Source organism: Elephantulus edwardii, unplaced genomic scaffold, assembly GCF_000299155.1.
Source record: "Elephantulus edwardii isolate Elephantulus edwardi_28Jun2011 unplaced genomic scaffold, EleEdw1.0 scaffold00129, whole genome shotgun sequence".
NCBI classification, from domain to species: domain Eukaryota; kingdom Metazoa; phylum Chordata; class Mammalia; order Macroscelidea; family Macroscelididae; genus Elephantulus; species Elephantulus edwardii.
Window position 1 is genome coordinate 3,679,859 of NW_006399879.1, and position 7,348 is coordinate 3,687,206.

Consider the following 7,348-nt stretch of genomic DNA (forward strand, 5'->3'; position numbering starts at 1 on the left):
CAGAACCTACCCACAGCTGACCGTTCAGGGAGCTTTCAGAAGCAGTTCATCTCACAGGAGGGCACTGCCCATCCTTCTCCCATGGAGGAGCTGGTGGATTCGAACCAAATGCCTTCAAGATTGCAGTGCAGCTTCCTGCCACTAGGCCAACCATACAAAGATACATACTCACACGTATACCTGCGCATGTGATATACACCATACGTAGATATGGACCACTCCCGTCATTTGTCATGCTGTGGTGGTCTGTGCATAGCTGTGATGGTGGAAGCTATAGTTACTGGACCCACCTCCCTCAACATAAACGGCAATTTAAAAAAGTTAAAAGACACATTACGTTGGGCAGGTCTGCCATCAGAGATCTCTTTAAAGTGCTAAAGAGCAAGGATGTCATTTTAAAGACTAAGGTGCTCCTGACCCAAGTCATGGTACTGTGTTTTGCTTTCTGTGAAATCTGTAAATTTAACAATGAATAAGGATGACCTAACAGAGGCCCTTGAAATGTGCTGTCGGTGAAGACGACTGGGCATCCAGTGAACTAACTGTCAAAGGAACAAAGTAGTCTGTCCTGAAGAAGTCCAACCGGGGAGCTCCTCAGAGGCGAGGGTGCTGAAACTCTCTCACATATGCTCTGGGCGTGTTGTCAGGGGGGCCAGTTGTTGGAAAAAGACATTCTACACCCTACTGGGACAGGAGGAGGGCTGGTGAAAGAGGAAGACCCTCAATGGGATGGATTGAAACAGCCAACGCAGCAACGGGCTTGAACGTGGTAGAGAGTGTGGCGGACGGCACAGGACAGGTTCACAGGGTGGCCAAGAGTGACAGTCGGCCCAACCAGACGGCACAGACACGATATAAATCAACACCAGCAGTGGAGACAAGGCCAGCACTCAAAACCAGTCAGAACCCGCTGGCCGACTCTGGAATAGCCACCAGCTGCAGAGGAGGTGGCCATGGGAGTCACGGGCAGCGACCGCTCTTGACCTGCTAGCTGCCCGGGCCCCAGAGCACCCCAGTTTCAAGGGCCCACTCCTCATCGTCATCCTCTTATGTAACACAGGTCATACCTGATGGCCAGTTCCCTGGGACCCAACTACGGTGGATCAGGGAGGGGTGGGCACGTATGTGGACGTGTGGAGGTAAACAGAAGTGACAGATACGCGTGAGGATGAAGAAACACCTGTCGCTTGTGCTAACACAAAGGCTGGTGTGTGACATCGCTCTCCACAAAAGCCCCACGGAAGAAGGGGCTGATGACCACCTCAGAAAGGCTACAGCCAACCAAGCCCGGGAGGAAGCTCTTCTCTAACACACGGGCCACCCCAGCAGAACCAACTTGGCACAGGCGGCATTTGGTGGCCGACTTTTGTTTTCTTTTCTGTAGCTTTACCAAACCTAGAAGTTCTTCCGTGTTCCGAAGCCCAGAAGTAAGAATTCTGCTTGAGTCAGAATGTGTTAAAAGCTCATTAAAATGGGTTCCTAGAGGGCACCCACTGCTTCTCGGCTTCTGCACGGGACACTTCTGAGGTCAGGCCAGGGACAGACAACACAGGACACCTTCCCCAGGGCCCCACGCGGGCCCTGACCTCACTGGGCTCGGCTGGCTGAGAAGTGGCTGCCCACTGGTGGCCAGCGTCCACACCAGAGGCAGGCCCATGAGGAGACCATGCTCCAGAAAAGGCCTGGGGACCTGGCCCCCCAACACCTTTTCCAGCGGCCCTGTCCTCCCTGCTGGTTTCCTGAGTGACCCCAAGCCGCTGGCCTCTCTGGCCCTGCCTCTCCCAGAGCTGCCACTTCTCGTCCCTCCCCAACACAGAGCCGGTCACGCAGACCTCATCTTCCCCACCTGTGGCCTGGTGCCAGACCCCAGGCTGGCCAAAGGGCATGTACGACCACCCCTGGGGTAACACAGGCTACTATCAACTGGCCGCCATGGAAAACTGCCCAGCTGATGTTCAGGTCTCTGTGGCGCAGAACGTTCCGTGCCCCACTCCACCCAGAAGGCTGGTGCTAGAAGCTGCCCAAACCCCGAGGGTCCTGGCCCGGAAAAGCCTCCGGGGCAGCTCCCCTTCGCCCTGGCCGGGTCACCAGGAGCTGGAACTGATCTGCTGGTGCTGGTGCTGGTGCTGGTGCTGGTTCAGGGCAGGAATTCTCGTCCTCTGGGTTCTCAGAGCGCGTGTCAGGAAGCCCGTGTGTGCTGTGATACTGGACCAGTCCAGAAAAGCCTGGACACCAGGACGAACCAGGAAGCAGAGCCTGGCAACCTGTTACTAAAACTCGGCCCAAGGACACTCCAGATCACGACGGCCCAATGGCAGGGACGCTGCGGGCCGAGCGGCCATCCGCTCCCACGTGCCCAGGGCCAACCCCACGGTAGCTCAGGATGACCACAGAGCAAAACCATTCTCCCTCCTCAGGGCCGCCCAGAGAGCGGGCACACAGCCTGGTGGTCACCATAGACTGGTCTCACACTCAAGCACCACGGAAACGGCGTCCATGACTTAGGTGCGGTGAGAACCCCGTGGGACCATCCCACACCCATGTGGACAGAGCGCCCCATGGGGCCTGGAGACTCAGTGCTGCTTCCAGCCACGGCAGTGGTCACACAGGACACCAGGGAGACTGCTGTCCTCATCCCAGACAGGTCACTCAATGCTGCGGTCAGTTCCTGCACTCACACCCCAAAGCACCGCAGAACACGCAGCAGGTGCGGCCCTGCCCATCAGGAGGCATCCTGGGGTGCCAAGGGTCAGCTCCCACCCTGGCCCAGTAGCCACCCAGCCGAGGGACAAGGAGACTCCAAATGAGATGGACACAGTGTCTCAGAAGCCACGCTTGGTGGTGGATGGAGGCCAGCGTGACCCCCAGACCAGCAGCAGGGCAAAAGGCGTGGTCTCTCTAGACGGGGACACACACTGACCAAGGACTCCAGGACAGAACCACAGGAGGAAGTCAGGGGACCCCACCTCAGTCCCCTGCAGCTCGGCCAGGACCCGTGCAGGGACACTGACCATGCACGAAGCTGCCAGGTGAGGATCTCCGCTCAGCAGAACCCTCCCATGTGACAAGAGCCCCAGTGGGTGCACGTGGCGTCCAGTCACATGACTGCTGCCACGTGTCCGGGGGCCCGGAACCTGCCACTGACAAGGTGGCCAGAAGCCCCGGGAGGCGCCTTCACTCCTCTGTGCCCAGGATCCTTCCTCAGAACAGCGGTGGTCCTGTCACATGGAGGGACCGTCCACAGCCACCTCGCTCACCGTACCTGCCAACAGCAAACATCACACAGGAGAGGACCATGAAGGCCAGCGAGGCCCCCTCGTCTGTGTCTCACGTCAGAGACGTTCTGATATTTCACTCTTTATCACAGGCAGGTCCATGCTAAACACACCGCAGCATCACGTCAAGGTGAAACACATACGCACTGGGAGACTGTGTGCCTGGTCACTGAAATGCAGCCAGCCACTGGCCAAGGGCAGAGGCTCCCAGTGGGCAGAGGTCAGGCTGGCTGGATCCCAGACCCCAGGTGGGGAAGAAGGAAGGGGGGGTCCCCGTGAGGATGTTCCCACCAGCACAGCACTGCTGAGGAGGGAGGTGGGCTGACTGACCCTGTGGGGACGTCCAGCCCGGCATTCCACACAACCCCAGATCAGAGGAGGAGGAGGAAGAGGAGGTAAAGAGGCAGCAGGGGGATGGCTTGGGGATACCTGCCCAGAGGAAGGCCTGTGAGGGCAGGTGGGAGGCTGGGAGGAGGTGGGCAGCGGACAGGTGGGTTAGGTGGAAGGGTGGGAGGGTGGGTGGGCTAAGGCAGGGTCATATGGGGCCCTAGCAGGAGAGGAAGAACCACTAGGAGAACCCCAGAGAGTGAGGTGGAACCCCACATGCACGAGGGCCTGCTAGGCAGGGCTCCATCCAGACACGCCGCTCAGCGGGCCGAGGACTGCAGAGGAGAAAGGCGGCCCAGACCTAAGGGAGCAAACGGGCAGCTCCCCACAGCGACAAGCACGCTGCCATCTAGGGCCAGGCGGTGCGAGGGTCCAAGGGAAAGCCAAGACGCCCTGCGGAGAGCGCTGGACACAGGCCAGAGGCCGCGGGAGAGACCAAGGGGCCAGGAGTCCGGAGAGAGCACAGCCAGTGCGTGTCAGAGCCCAGCGTCCCCAGGCCTGGTCACCGCTCGGATGGCCCAGGCGGCGGTCGGTACCATCACAGCCAGGCGGCCTCAGTGACCTTCAATGTCCAGCACAGTCCAAGAGTGGGACTAGGAGCCCAGAGTCACACGTGACCAAGGCCAGCATCTGCCCTGGGCACATGCTTACCCGTTTAACCGTCATCACGTTACAGGTGGACACGACTCTCAAAGGGAGGTCACACACCAGGCGAAGACTGCACCCTCGTCAGTGGCACCGTGGGAATCCCACCCGAGACAGGCTGGGGGTGGCTGGCCCTTCCAGGGGGACATGACTCTGCACGGGGTCTGCGTCCGTCCACCCACCGGACTCCGTGCACCATGAGACCACACCATCACTCGCCTGTGAGTCCCTGTCACGGTGAGACCGAGCTCGACGTGGGCCCTCCGCTGGTTTCCCGAGGCTGAAGACCGCCTGGGAAGACACTGTCCGTCTTTTCCCCTCCTTTGGGTTGGCACCACCGCCCCGTACAGACCACGCTCCAGAACGACACAGCTGTTTGACCTGGGAGGCTGAGGGGGCTGGGAGTGGACAGACTACAGGCTGAGCGGCCTGGAGAACAAGCTGGTGGCCAGTGAACCGGACCACTCCACCGAGGGGCAAGCTCAGGTGACGGGAGCAGAAACTTCGCTGCTTTCAGTGCTTCTGGTGGTGCTGCGGTTAAGGCATTCGGCTGTGATTCAAAAGGTGAGCCGTTTGAAACCACCCTCTGCTCCCAGGCAGAGGTGAGGCAATCTGCTTCCTAAAGACCGCGTCAGAAACCCTGAGCTGCAGTTCTGAGGGCTTGCCTAGCATTTCCCCCAAAGAGTGACCTCCCTGCCCTTTGTTTTCCCTGGCCCGGTCAGCAAGCAGCGGCCACCTGGAGCCAGAAGGATCCGGTGCCCGGGCCTCCCTCCCCAAGGCGGGCGGTCTGGGCCTGGGGTGCAGGTCCCAGTACTTCGGAAGGAAGGTCGGCTTCACTCCCCGGAGGGCACCCAGGGTGCCTCACCCAGGGTGCCTCCCTCCGGAACTGGAAGGTGATTTAAGGAAGTCCCTCTGGTGGGAAGGGGCTGGCCCCTGGCCAGATTCCACAGCCTCAGAGCCATCCTGCAGGCATGAGCTGGTTTCTTACAGGCAGGCAGGCAGAGGGCTAAGCTGATCCCATCCCTGGGCAGAGGGCTGGGCTGGGCACCCAGCCAGAGAAAGTTCTAGTAGCCTCCAAGCCTGCCACCCTGCTGGCCCAGGTGCGGCCCCTCCCATGGCCCCGGGGGCCCTGGCTCTGCAGGCCCACTGGGCACTGGGCTGCAGGTGGGAGGAGGGGCAGGAGGCCAGGAAGGGAGGAGAGAGAGGAGGAGGAAGGAGAGAGAGGAAGAGGGGGAAGGAGAGGGAGGGTCCCCACACCCTGCCTGCGGCCTGGGAACTGCCCCTCCCACCAAGGGAGGCCAGCAGACAAGGAACTCTAAATGGCTGGTCAGCTGTACACACAGGATAGTCTGATAAGGTGTGGGAGGGAGCTGAGGCCCAGCCAGCAGAAGTAACCCACACCCCATGTCTCAGATGTCTGGCCGCAGCGCCTCCCTCTCGCCCCAGGGGAGGGCCCCCAGCGGGGGAAGCCCCACAGGGCTGTGAAAAGCACAGGGCTATGGATGGCTGGGTGCCCAGCATCCCCTGCTGGGTCCCAGGGGCACAGGGTGGCCCTCGGGAGGGATGGAAGGATGAAAAGTGGCTGAGGCCTCGTCAATTACTGCGGTGGAAATACTGAGCTGGCCCAGGGGGACATGCTGGTGGCCGTGGACTCCAGCTCTCCTCGCAGGACACAAGGAACGAATGATCTGGTCACACTGAGGGGACACACACACACACACACACACACAGCAGGCTCCCTTCCCCACTAGCCAGTCGCCTGCATTGTCTCTGAGACTGATCCTTACAGGAGCAAACTGCCCTAACCTTTCATGGGGTCTGAACCACTGGCCTTTCAGTGAGCACGTTCAGAAGCTTCACCACAACTCCACCAAGGCCCTTTTAGGGAATTTTTCCTTCTAAAACTGATCAGGACTGCAAACTCAGTGATGGTGGTGGCACCACAGGGCCCAGGCACCTTCTGGGTCCCCAGGCCTTAGACCCGGTGATTCCCCTTCATGGAAAACCCTCTGCATGAGGGTGCCTACCTCCCCCCTGGCCCCGCAGAAGCCCCAGCCCCCACTGGGGCCACGACAGGAAGCTGAGCCAGAGGCGCCCGCGAGGGCTTCTGCAGAGGCAGAAACTGCTGGGGAGATGGGCATTTTTTTTTTCTCTCCCCGAATGGGATGTGTGCTGGGGTTCCGGTCCCTGCATCCAGCCTCCAACTCTACCATAGTAAAAGCTAAGAGCTCCCACCACCCTCCTCGGGAACACGTGTGATGGAAGGGAATCAAGCAGGGGGGCTGGACGCATGGCAGCATGGCTGGAGCACTGTGAACGGGGACAGAAGGTGTCCGCTGAGGTCACTGGATCCCAGACCTGGGATCTGGAGAAACCAGGGTTCAAGGATCTCAGATTGGGGAACTGATGACTCGACGGGGGGAGGGGTGCCACAAGGGGATCCGTGTGGGGCCCGGGGATCTGCGGGGCCCACGAAGCTGGGACGCAGTCACAGGCCTAACAGAGGGCAGTCGGATGGGACCAAGGTCGGAGGATTACAGGCCCAGCAGCAGTGCGGGCCCGGCCGGGCCAGGCATCATGGACCAAGGGCCCAGCGAGCTGAGGCGCCCAGGCTGCGCGATCACAGGCCCAGGACTCGGGGCTGCGGTGGACCCGGGGGCAGCGCGGCCATAAACGGATGGGGTTTGGAGGAATGGAGGCCTCAGCATCACACACATCGGCGATTTAGGGACTGGACGGGGCTGCGGCCAGAGATGGCCCGAGCTGGAGGGTGGGGGGCGGGGATTCGGACTGCAACTGCAGGATCGCAGGTCCTGGATCGTGGATCGTGGGAGGAAAGGGGCTGCAGGATTATGCGGGGAACTGATGGGACTGGGGTTCACTGCCTGAACCCGCGGACTCGGGAGAGGCCAGGCCGCGAGATCCAAGGGGGAGGGAAGGGTCTGCGGAGGTGCTGGGGGCACGACCACAGGCCGGGGATGAGCGGAGCTGCAGGAGCTGGGGCCGCGGGGCAGCGAGGCAGAACCCCCGGCCAGGCCCCA